The following is an 18,817-nucleotide window of genomic DNA, read 5'->3' as shown; positions in this document are numbered from 1 at the left end:
GAAATGATTCCAAACCTCTCTTGTTGTGATATCAGCACTCATCAGCACACAAGCTTTTCAGGTTTTTGAAACCACCATTAAGCCAAAAGAGTTTGATCGTATTATTATGGAATTATGTGGGCCTGCAGAAATGCGTTACATGACACTTCTTAAAAAACAAACTCTAAAAAATGATATTGTAAGACATCTTAGTCAGAGACCAAGTTATGACCAAGTCTACCTCTGAAAAATCCCATTTAAAGACTCTGCTTCATTCCATCCAGTTTATGGTTCATCTGAGGCAGGGGTGTCCAATCTTATCCACAAAGGGCCTGTGTGGATGCAGGTTTTTATTTCACCTGATCACCAGTTTGAAGACTGGAACCAACTGATTAAACAAGTGGAATCAGGTGTGCTCCAGCTTGTTTTGAGTGAAAATTTGCAGCCACATCGGTCCTTTGTGGACACCCCTGATCTGAGGTATCAGGACACAGTTTAACAGAATTAAAACAGCAGCCTGGCCTGATAACCAGCCCTTCGCCTTGCTTACATCTTAAAAACTAAGAAAATATGGTAACACTTTGCTGTAGCTGCATTTTACTGGTTTGTCAACTTTCACATTACACCCCTGTCAGGTGACATTGATTTTTTCATTGAGTCGTGTTATGACATTTTTTACATGAAATGTCATAGCAAGTTATAACTACTGACTTTGTAGCATGGAGTATATCTCAGTGAGATAATATAGATCATGCAAAATAGCTTCTAGATCATTTATAGATTATACCACAGACAGCTCACCAACCTGATGTGCCAATATATACCATCAGTTTCATGTCACTGTGTGTTTGATTGTTCATACACTATGCTGATAAGTCTGTAATTTCACCCAAGAAAGTGTCATGACAATCAGTGTTACCTGACATAGATGTTGTGTCAACTTGTCATTAAAGGCGGCAAATGCAACCCTTATGACAAATACATACTGGAATAAGTGTTTATAAAGGTTTATGTAGGTCTATTTCAGTTGTCATGAAGGGCTCATGTAATAAGCTGCAGTAAAAAAAAGTTTCCAATACATGTAAAGCATTGTCCCGCTTTAGCCTGGAAACTGTTCCACTGTACCTGAAAATGGCTGAAAACATGTTACCTGTGTTCTAAGATCTATTATATCCCAATAAAACTATATTCAACACAGTTTTAACATATTTACATTTAGACAACTTGGGACAGCTCACAAAAGTGCAATAGTTTATGATGGGCCTTATGATGTTTTTGATGCTATTTGAGCTCTGTGTAGCATCATAATGTCAGTCTTCAGTGGTTGTGGCTTGAGGTGGTCCTCTCAAGTTTCACAAGAAAAAAAAGCCTCACAGTGACCTAAGAGGTGTTACTGAGAATGTTTCATGACTTATGTTTTTAGGAGGACTAGTGAAAATACCAAATCAGTACATGCAGACATTAAGGTTTATGCATATTCATTAATGCTGTACATTGAGCAAGCAGAAACAGCTGGCAATCTTAGTCCCCGTCAGTAATCACTGTTAAGACAAATCAGTTTTAGTACTGATGCAGAGGAGGCTATCTCTGGCAAAAGATCTTGCATTACAATGCTCTCTGTAACCAGTCAAATGTAAATAGCCATTGCATTGTTTCTGCAGTTCATGCCTGGGACTTTAAAGTGACAGTTCAGTGAAATATACTTTTGTACATTTTTAATAAATAACTGTGTGTCACATGGTGCTAGAAACCACAAAGGCAAGTCAATTTGGGATTAAGCTACTTGACAGCGCTATGTTTTGCATGTTTGCATGATGCTAGACCTTTATAAGTTTCCATTTGTTAGCTACTTAAGCCTCGTATTTCCAGTGCAAAACTGAAGAAGCAAACTTTGTACACCAAACATGTCTTGACTGACTGATTACTGATTTGGGGTCAAATTTTTTTCTGAAACACAACATTAAAAGTATTATATTGTTCTGTCTTCACATTCTCAACTAGAAGAGCACATCCACCCCAGAACATCTCGCGCCCAAGAAGTTTGAGATTATCAAGACTAACAGTACATCTGTAATGTTTCTATTCTCTGTGATCTAGAAAATTGTGATGTTCTCTGGCAACTGAAAATTGTTGTTGTTTTGGCTCTGTACACCAGCATCTGTCAGACGCTGAGTAATGCTCTGATAGACCTTTGCAGATATTTTCTTTTGGAGGATTTTTTGTGTTCAGTTCTACCTTCAGTCAATGAAATGCGTGCTCAGTGGAGTTCAGGCCAGGTGACAGACTTGTTCAGTCAAGAAGCACAAAATAGTAATCACTGGAAAGACAAATCGGTTTTTATTAGTGCAGCAATCTCTTCTGGGATTATGACTCTGTTTCAGTGCCCTGAAGGTTTTTATGTATTTTTTAGAAACTGTACTTTCTGTTCTTCAAGTCTATCAATAGTTTGTTCTCACCTTTCTTTCTTTTCATTCTTCTCTCTATTATTCCAGATGGATAATGAAGACAGTGCTCTTTCATTTGCACTCCAGATCATGTTTGCATTCGCTGTAAAAAAGAAAAATTGCTGCTCCCTCTTAAAAAGTAAGTAACTGGGCTGCCTTAAACTCTCTAGTTCATTAAATATCAAATTATTTCACAGAATGTAAGACAGAAGTTGTTCTAACTTACTATTAGAAATTAAATTGAACCTTGTGACCTCAACCTCAAGAGATCATGCTGATGCATTCTTCTCTTTACAGTGGTCTTTGACACCTCTTTTCCCATATCTTTGGTCAGTATTCATCAATCATTCACTCCTTTAGTCTGCCATGTCGTCAGGAGTAGGTTTAATGACCATTGCCCTGAACACCTGTAGCACACATTGCCATGATACTTTTTGAGTACTTTTGTTTTTAGTTTATGGTTTTTTTTTTTTTTTGTTTGCTTTTGCTAAAGTGCTATTGCTTGACTTTAATGATAGCTCCCCGGGCCAATGCCTTGCAGTGGGACTTATGTATGAACATTGTGCATAAGATTTGCTGTTTTAAATTTAAAAAAGTAAAAAAAAATTCTTGCAGACTTCAGTTGACCACACCTGATCCATCTAATTACTTCCTGTTGAAGTCAGTGACCAGCTGAATGAGGTGTGTTACATTTGGTAAGGTCAAACTTGCAGGAAGAGAGTAATGAAACACTGCACAGAGCAGGAAGCAGTGGAGGAGAGGTGTTTTTGACCTGTGCTTTATTAGAAGTGATAGGTCTAAGCAAGTTTGCAAGCAAAATCCCAAATGCAAGACTGCTGACCAACCAGCATCACTCTCAGTTTTTAACATCTTAAACTATCTTCTGATTTGACACAACAGTTCTCTATATCTCTGCTCGATTTCTGGCATTATGATGGCCTGCTTACTTGAACCAGCATTTTTTTGGTCCTAATGTTAACAACAACAGAATCCAGACGCACCAGCCACACTTAAAATAACTGAGAACTTTTGAGTTTTTTGTGCATGAGGATGTAACAACATACCAAAAAACAACCAAGCAGTCAACTGTCCATTACTTCTACTCCCTGAAAATCAGAGAAATATGCGTGAAGGCTGTAAGGCACCATGTCCGGTGATGTGTCTGGGTGTCACAGACATCAGGTTCGCAAGACATGGACTTGCAAATAGATGTTTTTATTTAAGATTGTGTACATTTTTATCATCAGGAAAAAGCAGAAAGCATAAATTGAACAGGAAATTACATAGAAGCCTCAACGATAAATGTAATATCATTTTTTCATTATTTAGTGAGCTTTCATTCTTTTCAGGAGTCTTGTATTCAATTTTTTAAGAAATCTATAGGAATATTTTTCCACACCTCCAAAGTTCAGTCTTAGAAGTTGGTTGCATTTTCTACTTCTCATAATCCAAGTAAACCCAAATACATTCAATGAAGTGGAGGTCTAGACTCTGGGGTGACCAGTCCATTCTTTATTTACTTTCCTTTTCTCAGTAATGGCTTCTTGACAGCTACACATCCTTTCAGACCCCTAGCGTTGAGTTGTCTTCTTACAGTGAAAGGATGGACAGAAACATCTTTGGATTTTGTCAGATCTGATGCAAGAATGGAGCTTGATTTTCTCCTCTCTCTCAGTGATGAAAGCTTTAAGTGCTGATATGATTTGAAAAGGTTTGTTGGTCTACCAGGTCTTACACGATTATTGGGAGTCCCATTTGAACTCCAGTTTTAGAAACTCTATTTAAAGGAAAATCTGTTTTTTCCTTTGACTTTCCGCCTACTTATGCACATTGATTATTTTATATCTACTCAAATGTCTTCTGAAAAATAAATAACTTGTACTGAATGATTTGACCAGGAATTTTTGCACAGTACTGTATGCCCAGTTATTTATGGTTCCCTGAATTGGAATGCTGTATACAAAGGGATATGATTCCTATATAATATAAATGCAATCCAATTAAATCTAAGATTCTACACATTTTTTTTTAAATGTGCTGGAGTGCAGAGCCAAACAAATAGAATTTTTTGTCTGCTCGACTGCATTGTATAATTAGCACCATCCAGATCCAGACATATGAGCAGAACAGAAAATAGCAGTAGCTCTGTATGAAACAAGCTGTATTGCACAGCCAACACATATTTGCATTCACAAACACGCATGGATAAAAAAAGGTGGTCTGAAGTAAATAAAGTCACCGACTATTCATCTCTCAAATCATCGCAAGAAAAAAAGAAAATACACTACCAGGGAAAAAGAGAACACCTACAAAATAATAAAAATCCCAACATCAGAGCTCATTTCATGATAAGATTGTTGGACCCTCGCCACAGCGCTCTATTTAAAATCCATGGTGGGCTCATAGATTTGATTCTGAAACTGCTCTTTATTGAAGATATGATCAAAGGCTGTTTTGTTTTGTTTGCTCTTCTCGCGCTGTTGGGGCCATTTCCACTGTAAGTCATGCAAATGGACCCACCAAGTGCTGCTGCAATTCTTTCTCAGCTTATCTACTATGGGCCAGGCAAGGCAAGTCTTATCCATTCTTAGGTGTTTAATATTTATGGCAAGAAATGGCACTGGACCACCTCTGCCTTGTGTGTTATTTCTGTCCCTGATAAAGTATATGTGACATGGACCATGAGGACATCATCAAGCTTGGGCAATGCATTATCAAAAGAGAGAGGCAGCCAATTTAACTAGGTGACCCCAATAGCTGTGACTTATAACCTTATGAATACAAATTTAGGACATAGTTTCCTCGCACCACCCTCTGAATTCCTCGTGGCACATATCCCCCCCAAAAATAATCTACAGACGGACACAAAGGCTTAAGTCCAGTGGGCCGGATCACAGGGAGGAAGAATAATTGACCATTTTCCAGCTTGTCACAGTTTTCAACAAGTCTGGCCAACCCAGAGAAGAAGAAGAGGAGGCTTCTGGCCCATCCGGGATCAGGCTAATCCAAGAACACACAGCTGTGTGTCTAAAGATCAGTCAGCATGGCCCTGCCACCCTCATAGGCCTCTAGTCCTCTGCTATCTGGGCAGACTGAAAGAAAACCTGATATGTTTGAGGGCCACAAAAGAAAGGCAGAACAAAGGCCCCCTCCAGAACACATTCAGAACGCTGGGAGGAAGGCCAGCTTTTCTGAATGACCGGTGCATTCCTGCTTGGACAGATGCAGGAGATGTGTGTTTGTGTTTATGTGTATGAGTGTGTGTGTGTGTGTGTGTGTGTGTGTTCGTGTTATGAAGAGTCAGGGGAATTCGTGTTGGTCCTGTAGAGGTCTACAACCCCACAAAACCATATTGGTGTGGCCAGTTTTGTTCTCCACCAGTTGTTTGCAGTACAAAAAAGCTGGCATGTTTGTATTTTACATGAAATAAAACAGCTCTGTGGCTATTTTGTATACCTTGTATACCTTTTATATCTATTTTATAGATTTTATTTTAGTTCACTTGTCAAATTTTCTCTTGAATATTTATTAGTAGTTTTGTAATAATATTTCAGTTAGTGGAGTTAAAAGCTGCAACAACTTCTCTACCTGACCAGGATGTTTCAAACTGTATGGTGATTGACATTTTCTAGTCCAGTACTATTTGAGCATTTATTGGCTAAGTTGGTTAGACAAGCCAACAAATTATGCAGAAAGAACTTAATTTACTTGCACACTGCTCAGCAGCTCAGACATCCCAGTCACAGGGAGGTAGAGAAAGGAGGAACAGATCTATAAACAAGCTACTCTCAAATCCCCACTTTCACTTCTGTGTGAAGATCTTTCATGACACTTGTTCCCCTTTTTTAAATTGAAGTCTTTTCCCACACTTAAAGGATGTTTTTTTTTTTTAAAATGCTAGCTTGCTTGCTCACTGGTTGTCGGTCAGGCACGTCTGAAGAGACTTTGGTTTGTGTGGGTCATGGCTGTGGCAAGGAGCTGCTGATGAAAAATCTGGCCTAATTCTGATTGCTTTGGGATCACATGATGTCAGTGTCTTCCAATATAGTCCACCTAACTCAAATCCAACCAAGTAAACACTAAATGACAGAAAACTCACAATCAATTTATACCTATTTATATGGGACGCTATAGCTAAAAGCAGGAACAGATTAATAAAATAATATCACAGCCCCTTTAATATGTGTATCGAAAAGCTTAATACAAAAAGATGTAGAAATGAAGTGTGTAAAAGTGCTTAAGTTAAAAATGCTTTTAGAGGTTTTCCTCAATCTTCTTTTCATATTTTGCCCACGCAGCAGGGCAAATGTGGGCTTCAGTTGGATTTGCACGGAGTTGCTGGAATGAGGCTGAAAGTAAGCAGTCATGGCCCAAAGAGCAGAGAGATTGGGACTGTCTCTCTCTCTGTCTCTCTTTCTCTCAGCAGGGGGCTGTGGGTGGCAGTGAAGCATCAGTCTCTGGTGAGAATTGATTTCCATCGTCCAGCACCCCCAACACAGCAGCTGAAGGCTCAGGTCACATCCCAGCCTGCCCAAGCAAGATAACAGCAAATGAAGTGAGAGCAAGTCAACTGGAACAGCACAAAAAAAGGTGATATTGCCTCAAATTGACCAGCTCCATTTCAGAGCTCAGTGTGTATTTGCCTGTGTAGGAGAAGAGAGTTTATGTGGCTAGCACAGGTTAGTATTTGGGACGATATTGTTTGTCTACATGGTTTGTTGTCTCTCTCTCCTCTCTCTCTCTCTCTCTCTCTCTCCCTCTCTGAGGCATTCCATCTGATTATGAGTACTTTGCAATCTGCGACAGTTTGATTGATGCTCCTCCTCCATGAGCAGAATTTTGAGCAGCACCTCCTTGGAGCACCCAGTTATGCTTCTGCAAGCCCGGTAACCTTGAATTTATGTTGCCACAGCAACGGAACAGGTCATGCATTATGGATTATCATTGAAATTCTACACCACCTACCTAACATAATAATGGAGGCTTGGGACTTAATCAAATCAGCCATTCTCTGTATGTGTGCCTGTGTGTGTGTATGTGCTGTGTACAAGCCTGTGTTCATGTATATACATTTGCTGATGTTTGCGCATGGGCATAGACGTGTATTTGCTTGTATATGGACATATGTATGTTTGAACTGTATTCATGTTTTTCTGCATCTACATATATGTGCTCCATCTATATCAGTGCAGTAGACAAGGAGCATAGGCTGTCTGGGTTGCGACACATATAAATCTGCCAAAAAGGGTTCTTTAAATGCCACTAGAGATGGCATATGAATATCGATGGGTATCAGTATCGGGCTGATATAAGCAGAAAATGTTGTATTGGATATCGGAGGGAAACAAGAATTAATCTGATCCAATCCAGTAAAAATTTAGTCTGAAATATGAAAATTCAGCAGGGTGAGCATAATAGCCCACTTTTAGATGATCATCTTAAGTGAAGTGCTTTGATTAAAAAAGGTATCGATACTTAAGGTTTCAATATTGGTATAGGCAGCATGAAAAAAAGTGGTTTCGTGCCATCTGTAAATGCCACAAAAGACACTTTTAGTTTCCTTAAAGAAGCTTTCAGTTGATGGTTCTTTAAAAAACAAATTTTATAAACAAGATGCGGGTGTGAAGAAACTTTAAAGTCAGCAGGTCAAGAACAATTTAGGGATCTTTATTTTAAAGAGTTGTCTACTGCTATATATATCTGTAAAATGTAAAGACTAACTGCACCATGATATTCTCCAATCAAGTCTCAGTAAAATGGTTTAGTGGAACTGGCTCTAGAAAATATATGTCTGCCTATTGATATGTAGCACTGTACAAAAGACACCCATTTATTTAATTTCCAGTGAAAATGGCATGTGCAAGTTATTTTTGAGATATTTCTGAGGAGATTAGATTTAAGTTGATCCACTTGCATAAAGAAGAGGAAAGGCATATAAGTGAAAAAAAATAGAAGTTTCCAAAGCTGGAGATTAGAAATTTTTAAAAGATACAGAGACAATGAAACTCCTAACAACTGTACAAGACCTGGTAGACCACCAAACTGTCCCAATCAGATAAACAGCACTTAAAGCATTTATCTTTGAGAGAGAGGAGAAAATCAAGATGCCTCAGACCTGAAAAAACCACAGGTGTTTCTGTCCATCCTTCCACTGTGAGAAGACAAATCAACACTATGAGTCTGAAAGGATGTGTCGCTGTCAAGAAGACATTACTGAGAAAAAGAAAATAGATAAAAATAGAAGAAAGTTTGCTCTAGAACACATAACACATCTGAGGTGTGGAGTAGTGTTTTATGGACTGATGAGTGTGAATTTGTAATTGGGACTACTTGGATTGTGGGATGCAGAAAATGCAACAAATGTCTAAGACTGAACTTTGGAGGTATGGAAAAACATCACTGTAAATCTCTTTAAAAAACTGAAAGTAAGACTCATCAAGAATGGATGCTGTAACAAATGCAAAGGGTGGACACTAAAACATATATTTTAGTCATTATTTCACAATATGTTTGGTGAATATAACTGCTGGGTCGCTAGCATTTAAAGATTAAACACTTAAAAAAAAACAGTTTGTCTTTTCTCAGTTCCTGCCTAGTTATGAGTTCTCAAAATATTGACAGTCCAAAAACAACGACATTAAAGACATTTAATGTCAACTGCACCTAAGTTATCAGGTGTGTATATGTACTAACCATATCTACACATGAGGGTTTATCCAAGCCTGGTGGAATAGCCATAATAGTGCCTATTTACTGGCTAGGTCATCTCCTGACCACATATACACAAACACACAGACAGCTGTGATTTCAACTCCCTCAAAACCGTTATTTACCCCAAACCCCACTTAATAACACTGCACTGCATTCGAGACAAAACTGTTTAAGAAGCTGAATCGCTGCTTCCAATATAGTCAATACAGCCATGACAAAACTGCAGATTCACACATCCAGTCCTGATCACTCAATCTGCGCTTAATGGCTGTAATTATTTCAATGTGCTTTAGTGTACTGTATTGAGTTTCTTACAGTGGGCTCAATCTTCCTCGGCTGGGTCTAAATTAACCCAGCAAATCAATGTGAAAAGAACAATGGTGCTGCGCTGTCTCTCGTTGAAAAGCCTCCATTGTTTTGTCTCTTTAATGACAAGGAATCAAGCGGCAGGCTTGAATACAGCAGCGAGATGTTCCATAACGCAAAGACAAAAGACACGGCAGCCATTACTCCATAATTAGGAGCTAGAGGCTGTCTGACAGCGCATGATGAAGTAACACCTCACAACCAGTCCTGCAGCCTTTTCATTTAATACAGCCTGCATAACTTAGAGTGCTGTGCCCAATATAGAAATCAATGGGCTGAGGTGGGTTAATGCACCTTCTGAATAAATATTCTACTCAAGATTTGTTATTCCATTCCATTTATCAGCAAAGTCATTTTTGATTTCATTGAATGAAACACCTCTGAGTCTGACTTTGAACATGTTTGGTTATATTGGATTTATGCTTTTTAAAACTGAAAAGCATTCAACTCCTTTACCATGTTACATGCTGTTATTTTGATTGTATATGATGCTCAGGTAAGAAACCTTGTGTAAGGTAATAACAGTAAACAAAATAGGCTAGCCAGACATGAAGGAGCTGGAGTGTGAGTACATGAGGCTGATTAAGCTGTTGCGTCTGTTGTTGTCAACAAGAAATGTTTGCTGACCTCACACTGGAGAGGCTGTTTATTTTTTTTGAGATTTTCCGCAAGTTAATGGTGTTTCCATAAAGATATGCAGGTGAATTTCTACAGAAACCAATAGTGCTGTAAATATTTTACAGACCAATAACTCTTTTAAGTACCATTCATTTTATGTCATGTTTTGGCAGCAAACATTGAAATGTAGAGAGTGGATTATGATAACTGTCTGTAACCGTAATTACACCATGGCACTTTCTTATGAGGTCTCAGTAAAGACGTTTTATGGCTCTAGACCCACATACCACACCGTTGATTTAAACCTCTAATGAATTCATAAGCTAAATTACAAATCAATGTATTTTTATTATTTAATATCACTAAATAAAGCCTAAAAACTGTCTAAACTGTGGTTTTGTAGGTGCATAGGCCCTAAAAAGAGAAGCCACACACCAGTCCAAAAAAGCAAAAGTTAAGCTTAGGTATGACATTTCTTGAGAAAATGTAGAGCAAAAACATTCAGATTCAATGCATAAGCACTCAACACAAAACGATGATTTTATTACATATACAAGTCAAATTGTGAAGTCATATAAGAACTTTTCAGTAAATTCACTGGAAGTCCCAATACGTTTACCTCTTGCACTAAACCATCATAAAATATTTATTATAACCTATAGAGGCCTGCACAAAAAGTAAAAATATGCTCAGATAGTAATAATATGATTTTAATATGGTGCAGTCACCTGCAAACATGATCATGTCTGATCTACATGGCCTTTCTGCTCTAAAAATGCCTGTAAATGCCAACTTACAAAGTTAAATACATCCACAACCATGTAATCAGCTAATATCTCAAATTCTTTTTTGAGCAATAGGTAAATATTCTATAGCCTATTTTGACCTCATTCTGAGGTGCCTGCTTTGTGATTCATTCAGCTTTATGCAAAAGTTTGAACACCCTGATTAAATTACATGTTTTGTTGTTCTTCCAAGTGAAAATAAGTTAACACATACAGAAAACACTCTTAAACATATTGGAAAAATAAAACATAAAATGCCACATTTTATGATTTATTTATGATTGTGTTACATTTAGCAAATAAACAGGAGGGTGGCACGGTGAGTAGCACTGTTGCCTCACAGCAAGAAGGGCCTGGGTTTGATTCCCCGGCCGGACGACTAGGGTCATTTCTGTGTGGAGTTTGCATGTTCTCCCCGTGTCTGCATGGGTTTCCTCCCACAGTCCAAAGACATGCAGTCAGGCCAATTGGACATGCTAAATTGCCCCTGAGTGTGAGTGAATGTGTATGTCTGTCTGTCTGCCCTGCAATGGACTGGCGACCTGTCCAGGGTGTATCCTGCCTTCCGCCCGATGACAGCTGGGATAGGCTCCAGCACCTCCTGCGACCCAGAAGGAGAAGCGACTTAGAAGAAGTGTGTGTGTGCATAAGGATGTTCTCTGTACAGGATGTGTCTTATTTTCACTTAGAAAATCATCAAAACATGTAATTTGACCAGGGCTGTTCATACTTGATTACAACTGTATAAATAGTTACAATACCTGAATGAGAAATTAGGAGCGTGAGGGGAATTCCAGGCTGGTATGGTTTTGGGCAGGTTACTGTGGACATACAACAGGGGTGTCAAACTCAACCAGTAAAAGGGCCACATGAAAAAGTCTCATCAATCTGTGGGACAGAGAAAAAAATGTTTTTATTTCATTTTTGATTAATGCTATAACACAACACTTGGAATGTTCAAAATTTAAATGTCCCCAGGTGCTCAGTCTTTTAAACCTATCTATTTGCTTGAACAAGACACCTGGCATCCTTTCTTTGCTGCAAGCTAATTAAAACTTGGGCTCAATTTCTGAGCTGCTGAGCTAACGTTACGTGTTTATATTGGTTGAAGTGCAGCTAAAATGCATTTTGATGATATGTCTGGTGTGGAATTGCACAGAATTGTGTAGAATTGAGGTATAACTGCTGTTTCATAGACTGTTGTTGCGGTAGGAGAGTTGGAGCACATTACGCTGCATTGCATGCTGCAGACTGTAATGCAGCACATTGTGAGATGGGCCAATATTAATAGAAAATTAAAATACCTTTGCAGGCCGGAGAGGATTGTGTGGCTGGCCTGATCTGGCCCATGGGCCTCGTGTTTGACACATGGGACATACAATATAAACTAACACATATAAACACAAGAATGCAAAACTACAACATATACCGCCCCGTTTGCAAAAAAATTGGGACGCTGTGCAAAATATAAATAAAAATACAATGCAATGATGTGCAAATCATTTAAATCCTGTATTTTATTAAAAATAGCACAAAACAACATATTAAATGTTGAAGCTGAGGAATTGTATTGTTTTTTGAAAAATATTTGCCCATTTTGAATTTGATGCCAGCAACACATTCCACAAAAGTTGGGACAGGGCAACAAAAGTTGTGTAATGCTAAAAAAACACCTGGTGGTTAATTGGCAACAGGTCAGTAACATGATTAGGTATAAAAAAAGCATCCCAGAGAGTCTTTCAGAAGTAAGGTTGCGGAGGGGTTCACCCCTCTGTGAAAAACTGTGTGAGGAAATAGTACAACAACAGAACTTAAAAAGTACCTGAAAAAAATTTAGCAAAATGCTCCACTTTACAGAATGCATTCAAGCAGGTGGGCAGTGTGAAATGCAGACAGGAACTTAGTTAGCTAGCATTAGCTTGTAGCTTATTAATTGCTAGGATTATGCCACATTTAACATAAAAGATTTCACTATTTCCATTTTGCCACTGACCAGTTTGGTTATCTCATCATAGCAATTAAACAAGAGTAGGAATGAAGAATGAAGATTTTAGAAAAATTAGTTACCTAATAGGCCCATTTCATAAGATACGGAAGTACTTAAACACTGCTATTGCTAATAGCTCTGCTATTGCCTTAGAGATGATTATTAACTTCGGAGATACTAGTGTTCATATCACTTTAACTCACAGCTGAAATTTCTGTCACTTTGTCTTTGTCATAGTTGCCAAGATCGAAATTTAAGGATGTGTCCAGAATTGGTGGAGAGCACTAAACACACAACAATGTGGGAGTCCAAGCTAAATAAAGAATATAAATTCCTCATGGAAGAATTCCGTCACAGCTATCAGAGTATGATAACATCAGCTAACATTCACACAGTGATAGAATGATGTACAGTGCTGTGATTTTCCCAATTTCTTCTATTTTTTTTGCATATTTGCCACACTTGAATATTTTAGATCATCAAACTACTTTTAATATTAGTCAAACATAAGAAAGTAAACACAAACTGCTGTTGTAAAGTGATGATTTCCTTAATTAATTGGATGATCTGAAACATTTAAATGTGGCAAATTAGCAAAAATAGAAGAAATCAGGAGAAGGGCAAGTACTTTTTATACAGCTCTGTATAGGTGAAAATAACTATAACGAAAAGCTAGATTAGCCATGTTAGCTGGAGATGTTGAGACAGTTTGCTATCAAAAAATAGTTGATAAAAAGTTAAACATGTACTAGCCAGGGGCATGCCAGGTCATGTAGCGCCTCTGTAGACGTTTTTCATAATTATGGACTCCAGGAAACAAACATCTACTCCCCGCCAGGCACTCACTCTCTTAAATGCTGACATTATTTTTGAGAGGAAGCATGAAAACTGTTACTCTGAAAGCAGCTGGAGCAGCACCGACCTAATTGCACAAATCCATTTTTCCTTTGCTTGTCGTCAGCTGAGAAGCCATCAAAATTGAGGTAAGCTTGTTTTTGCTTCTAGCTTGATCACTTGGGTAAGCTGTACAAGCATGGAAATGTGAAAAGGACCCATCTAATTTGAATGGAGTGGTTAACTAGCCTTTCACTGCTAAATTAGCTATTAGCAATTTTTAGAAACAAGAGACTTTTTTTTAGGAAACTAACTCAGATCTATGCTTTTATACTTGCCAAGAGATAGACTCTATCTTTTTTCTGTGATATAAATATATTTAGTACATGGTATTGTCTTGTTTTTAACTATCAGGACAAACTGCAGTCTTGGCACAGGTTCCATTTGAGTTTAAGGGACTTACATAAATGGCAGTCAACATGACATCACTATGAATACATCTGCTCCAGTCTATGTGTTTACTTTCCATTGTTCCATAACGTTTCCATACAGATAGCTTCTTGTGTGGCTCCATGTAATTGTCAGACTTGAACAGCAAGTCAGAATGAGAAGAAAAACAGCAATCCACATATTCAATCAAATACAGCGTCCCGTGCAAATTAAAAAATGCTTGGTCAAATGAGCTGCTGTGTGTGACTGAGGGCTACACAATTGGCAGTGACAGTTCCCGAGCAGAACGTGTTAGGGCAGTAATGGTGGAGAGTTAACCAGTGGAGCTGGTGATGGATTTGGCTGTCTGAATCCATTCCTGCAGGAGGAGGGTGCTAACCGGCTGCTCGGGTGCTGCATATTCCCCATAATTAGCAGCACAGTTCTTTTTGGCCCCTATATAGCATTTGCAAAAAAAAAAAAAGCCTTTTCACTCAGCTCTGATAGAATATTTTGGAGGTGCAAATTAAGGTTCTGACATGACAGCTCTGAGATGAGGACCGAAAAAGGTGTCTTTGGTATTGAAATGATTGTTAATAAAAAAAAATCTTATTTAACTGTTTTGTTAATACGAAAAAAAAAAGGAAATAGGATCTATTTGTAAAGAAAATTGGAAATATACTCCACACGTTTGATTTAAAACCCATTCAAGTTTAAATGGAATTCAGTAGGTATGAATACTAAAAGGCAGATGCTTCAAATTGTAATTTTCTGGTTTATATGTGAGAATTAACCCTATGAATGCATCTGTGCATCACATTTGATGTTTCTACATGTTTCTCTCTCTTTGCAATAATACAGCACAAAAATATGGTTCAGCGTGTCCTGAATTTGTAGTCTGCTCTTTCCTATTTTCCTTTTCTATCTTAATGCAAAATTGTACGTGACTCACACCTGGAGTTATGAGGCTATGAAGAGGGGTTAAGATACATCATCTGCCTCTTACTGTGTGTAATTGGTGGATTCATGTGTCCGTCTACATTTTGTGTGAAACTGACCAATGGACACTCATGAAATCACTAAGGATTTGTCCAACACGTTGGAAACCCTTTATTCTACATTCAGTCGACATTAGAGACACATGTGAAATGATGTTCAAAGAGTTTACAGCTGCTGAAGTTGCTGCAGTGGTTTTGGAAAGTATTGGAAAGTAGTTTTAAAGATAACAAAACATTCTGATATGAAACATATGAGTGTCATATTATATGCAAGTGCCTTTAAAAGTGAATTTAATAAGCTATGCAAAAATAGAGAAAATACTCTTAGACACGAGAGGGTTTAGCAAGGAATATTAAATCTGTGGGTACTGAATGCAGTCCATACAGAGCCTCACAAAGTTGTTTTTTGTAGGCCATCTAGGTTTGGCTCTTCAGTCTCAGAGAACAGGCAGCATTCATCCAAGTAGCCTACCTTGGTGTAGTAATAATAGTACTGTAATGCATTTTATTTAAATCTCATGTTTTTTAAAGGTGGATTAAAACAAATAAAATATAGAGCACAGAAAGTTGACTGAAATAAAAAGACTAAAGAAACAAAATAATAAAATGTAGTGAAATTGAAAAGAGCATATATACATGCATTTAGATTGGAAAGCTTGCCTAGTTCACACAACATAATAGTAAAATAAATAATGTTAAGTTACATATACATTATATAGTGCCTTTCATAATTCCAAGGTCCCCAAGTATGTCTAATCAATAAAGGAAAAGGAATAATAAGGAAAGAGAAAAGCTCAGGAAAAAGAAAAGTTCTCAAATCTGATTTAAAAGTAGAAAAAGAAGAGGAGTCATGGAGAGATTGAGCAAGAGAGTTCCAGAGTTTGGGGGCCATGGCACTAAAGAACCTCCCTCCCAAGATGGAAAGTCTGGTGCTTGGGACAGCAAGTAAGTTATTACAAAAAGACCTGAGAGAGGGAGAGGGAGTACAAGAGGTCAGGAGTTCACTGAGGTAGAGGGGAGAAAGGATATGCAGATATGCAGCCAGTGTAACATAGATTTGTGATTAATAATTACTTGTTTTGACATCAGACCTGATGAATGTTGCAAGTAGTTCCTTAGACCTCATCCACATGTACACTGATGTTTTTAAAATTATTACTTTTTTTCTCCATTTTCAAAAAAAAAAACCTTTGTCCACATCCACAGCATTTTTGAACATCTGTCTGTCCACATGAAAAAGCAAAAATGAATTAAAATTGTTCACTCAAACATGCCAGCCCAGTAGGGGGTGATGATACCTCATAAAATTTGATGTCATAAGCCTCAAGAAGAGGCATCTGTAAGTCGGTATTTCACATAAATTCAAAGTCAGATTTCTGCCAGAAAATAAAAGCTTACAAAGTGAAAGAAAGTATATGGCTTGCCAACGAGGGTCTTTTTTGGTTGCTCTTGTCTCTGAAACATCTACACAGTCCTGATCAGGCAGATAATCTTTGTTTTTTTCTGGATCTTCAATCCATTTGAATTAAGGGTTAAGATATTTTTTAAATCTGACTTTGTAAATTATCAAGTGTTGTTAGAATCAGTGAGGTATTTTTTAATATTTGCAAACAAGTTGACAAGCTATATAAGTCTGGCTTCACACAGTGAAACTTTCATGCAACTAGTTGCATGTTGTGAGTTGCATGCAAAATAATTTCCATGCAGTTTGACAGTGACATAGAGCAGTTGCACACAACGTATTCAATTAGTCCACAAGTTAGCCAAATTAGCAACTTGCATTTTTGATCCTTCATATTGTTCTCCCTGTATAAAGTCACCTGCAACATTATTTACATTTCCATATTTACAGAATGTTTATTTATATCTGTGCGTAATTTTTGAAGTTGACTTTGTCAGTGTTTATCTTTTTATGTAAGATTCTTTACTCTGTATTTGACAGTTTTATTCTGCTGTGTGTAGGTTAAGCCTTTAGAAATAAAACGTTTAAGTAGCCTTATGGATGCACTTGATGTCTCATTCATTGGACATTCCTATCCTAGAAGCACTGCAAGTTCATCAAAGACTGCATCTCAGTCTTCTTTTCTGTAATCATTTTGTCTCAAGAGAGGAGAAAATATATTAACTAGATATACAGATCACGATTACAGCAGGCTAACAAAAAAGAATAAACAGAGGCAGAAGCAGCTGTTACCATTAGCTGGCTAGTTAACCAGCTTCTGTGAGCAGCTTGTTAACCCCTTAAAAGCCCAGATAGATACCAAGGTTTATTATTATTCCATACTAAGGCTTATTATTCAAAACTACAGTGCACACTGGTTAAGCTATTCTTAGGTCATAGAACTGTGTAACAAAACTTTTACCCCTCACATGGCCATGGGCTCAAAGACACAATACTTTTAATAAACCCATGTTTTTCTGTTGTCATGGCTCAGGTAACTGAAAAGGTAAAGCCAGCAACCTTGCATATAGTTGATCAGGATGACATTTTTCTAACTGTTCAATTAACAATGCTTCATTTTTGACAATTGATCTGGGGTAAGCAATAGTTTAAAATGTTGTCAGTCAGCATGACAACATGATACATTATCTGTGTTTTGATTATGCAACTCAAATGAAAGTAAGTTTCATGGAACTACTATAGTTGCATGAAATAAACGTTTCATGCAGCCTAAAAGAACGGACTGTGGGGCATTCTGATACCTCTATAGTTTTAAGAAAAATGAAGCTCAGTTCAAATCGAATGTTATCACTCAAAAACACAGTCAAAAACACAGAGTTCTGCATGCTCAATAAAGCAGCAGGCATGCACAAGTTAATAGTGTGATTTCAGCAATTTAAAAGAGTTGTTTTTGCCTGTCCACACCAAAACACACTGAAAGATTACCAGCATTTTCAAATACTGCCGAAAATGGCATTTTCAATTAGATGTCCTCATAATTGTGGCAATTTAGCCAAAAGTGGCACATAAAAATAGCCATGCCACTTTTGGCTAAATTGCCAAACAGTATGTGTTCGAAACAATAAAATGTTTTCATTTCTTGCAGAGACGTGTAGGTTGCTTGGAGTAAAAAATGACTTATCTTGCTTAAATATTTTAAATATTTTAAAAAAGGGTTTGGTTGTTGTTTTAGAGGGAAGAAAATAAAAGTAGCTGATAAATAAAAGACACTAACATTTAAGTACTAAAGATGATAAATGATAACTGGTGGAAGACACTGATTCTGAGTGTCAGTGATTAGCAGGTTTTCTGGTAGAGATTTCCAGAGCTATAACTTGATGACTCAAAGCGGTAGAGAAGAGCATAGAGAACCATTCCAGCTCCTGATTAGTGTAAGTTATTCCATGCTCCTTCAACATGTTCCTCAGAGAGCTCACCGCTCCAGTGCTCAGAGTAATCCACATCTCTTTTCTGCTCTGGGTTCGGAGGGACCTAACACTCTCCCACATATCACTCCCAGAAAACCCATAGGACCAGGAAGGCCAAGCAACTCAGCTGAATAAAGCTTAGCATAGATGTCCATCCAGGCCTGGTAATCCCCTCCCTCAGTCCCCTCCGGGCTCCCCCAGGACGGATAGAGAGAGGCTCAGTGACAGGCTCAGATCCCACACACCTCCATCTCTCCCTCCATCTCCCTGCTGGCAGCGTTAGGGTCAGGGGTGAGG

The sequence above is a fragment of the Colossoma macropomum genome, unplaced genomic scaffold (assembly GCF_904425465.1).
Source record: "Colossoma macropomum unplaced genomic scaffold, Colossoma_macropomum, whole genome shotgun sequence".
Lineage (NCBI taxonomy): Eukaryota > Metazoa > Chordata > Actinopteri > Characiformes > Serrasalmidae > Colossoma > Colossoma macropomum.
Note: the sequence above shows the minus strand (reverse complement) of the source record.